The following is a 1,810-nucleotide window of genomic DNA, read 5'->3' as shown; positions in this document are numbered from 1 at the left end:
GCAAAGGAATTTGCTGGTGCAAAAACTTGAATCCAAGTAGTAATTTTGCTGTAGAGGAGTTACTGCAGAGAACTGTTATAAACATGAATAAGGACATTAGAATTTAGCATGTAAAATTGTAGCCACTTTGATATATGTGATAACTTTATGCTTCTTTTAGTAGTAATTGCATCTATTAGAGTGGAACTAAATGAATATATTTCTATCTGCTAATGTTTTAATTAATAAGTCATTATAAAGATGTGTATGCACTCAAATAATATTTTTACAGATAAATATTATTTCTTCTACTGTCATAGATTAGTTAGATCCTTCAAAAAGATTAGGAGATCAATTCAATCCTTTTCTAAAATATGTCTATTAGATTTGAACTGTTTTCCTGCTGCAGTTTCAGATTTTAGGTCTCTTTTCTTCTTGTAACCAAAAAGTAATCCTTTCTTTAGAACACTTCCATAAGCTGGTTACAGTAGTGGTACAAATTGGATTACTTAATACATTTCATTGCAGGTCTCCTAAACTTCATTCGCTCTAACTATAATTCCACATTAATTTTACTTTGCATAATCTACACATTGCTTATATAACTCCTTAAACCATTAAAATTTTGGTAATAGTTTCCTGGGTCCGATTAATCAAGCTAGTCATCATGAATTTCTAAATCAAACTCAGCAAGACAACAAGTCAGCAAGTCATTGATTTGTCATCAATCAAATCAACTCAGTAGTCACCTAAGCTGAAGTCACCCAAAATCATAAGTTGCCTAAAAGTCGCATCTTGCCAGATCGCCAATGGAATAGAGCTTAGCATACTCAACTCACCCACTCACCTAAGCAACCTTCCTGATGATTCACGCATCTGATCTTGATCTTTTGGTTGGGAGTTTTGACTACCATCCCAACCAAAAGATCTTAGATTCGTGTCTTAGTTGTGTGTGTAACTTACCTGAACGGAGTCTTTACGGGTGATCAAGTATACATGTGGCCCAGACTAGCGACCTTCATTGCAGGTTGAAGGGGCGCTGGTATACCATCTGCCTAAGTGGTAGAGTGGACGTCATAATTTGTGGTAGGGGGGTTCGAGTACGCGCAACCCCTATTAAAAAAAAGTGATGTGTGTGTGAGTTTATCTTAACTCTTGAAGATCCTGCCTACTCGTCCAAGATTACTCCTGTATCAATCAGAAGAACTCACCAAAGGGAATTCATCTCATAGAATTCGCCTTCAACATAAACTCTATTCCTCGTTCTCTTGTGCAAATGTCAAATTGCCAGATTTTTCCACCACATATCCTGCTTCTTTTAAGCTACTTTTTTTTATAACTTTTTTGTATTTCTTAATTGTATTCATTCCTGTAGCACCGAACCTTAATCTAAACATAAAAATAGGCGTTAGAGGTTGAGCTTGACATTTGATCAAACATATAAGCACTGTTCTTGCTAACACAAAAATCTAAGGAGATCTCAGAGCTTCTCTTTCTACCTTTACACGTTTAGGCTCTATCCATATTTGAATCCAACAACTATACTGCTAAAAATTCATTTTTTTTTGTCAAATTGGCTATCAAAATGCTCTACTTTATGAACAAGTATTCACAGAGTTTCATGAAATTCAAAACATGAAGAACAAAAGCTTCGATCTGTAACAAAAATACCTCTCCAGATGTTATATTTTCAAAATGCTCTACTTATCTTCAAACGGTACGTTCTCCAACATCTCCACCCCTTCTTTACTAGTGTTATGTTTCTCCATTTTCAAAATTTTGTATAACAAAGGAGAAATTATTCTGAGTGGAGATTGGACGGCATTAGCTG

At 35.0% G+C, this 1,810-nt stretch overlaps 1 non-coding gene across 1 annotated transcript; it reads left to right on the top strand.

The window, feature by feature from the left end:
* The first annotated feature begins 934 nt into the window (after positions 1–934).
* LOC114580985 lies at positions 935–1,096 on the top strand. Its single transcript, XR_003702784.1, has one exon. It is a non-coding gene; the product is annotated as a U1 spliceosomal RNA (small nuclear RNA).
* The last annotated feature ends 714 nt before the right edge of the window (positions 1,097–1,810 follow it).

The sequence above is a fragment of the Dendrobium catenatum genome, unplaced genomic scaffold (assembly GCF_001605985.2).
Source record: "Dendrobium catenatum unplaced genomic scaffold, ASM160598v2 fragScaff_scaffold_1450, whole genome shotgun sequence".
In the NCBI taxonomy this organism is placed as follows: Eukaryota; Viridiplantae; Streptophyta; class Magnoliopsida; order Asparagales; family Orchidaceae; genus Dendrobium; species Dendrobium catenatum.
The sequence above is the reverse complement of the archived record's forward strand: the minus strand, read 5'-3'. Positions and strand labels throughout refer to the sequence as shown.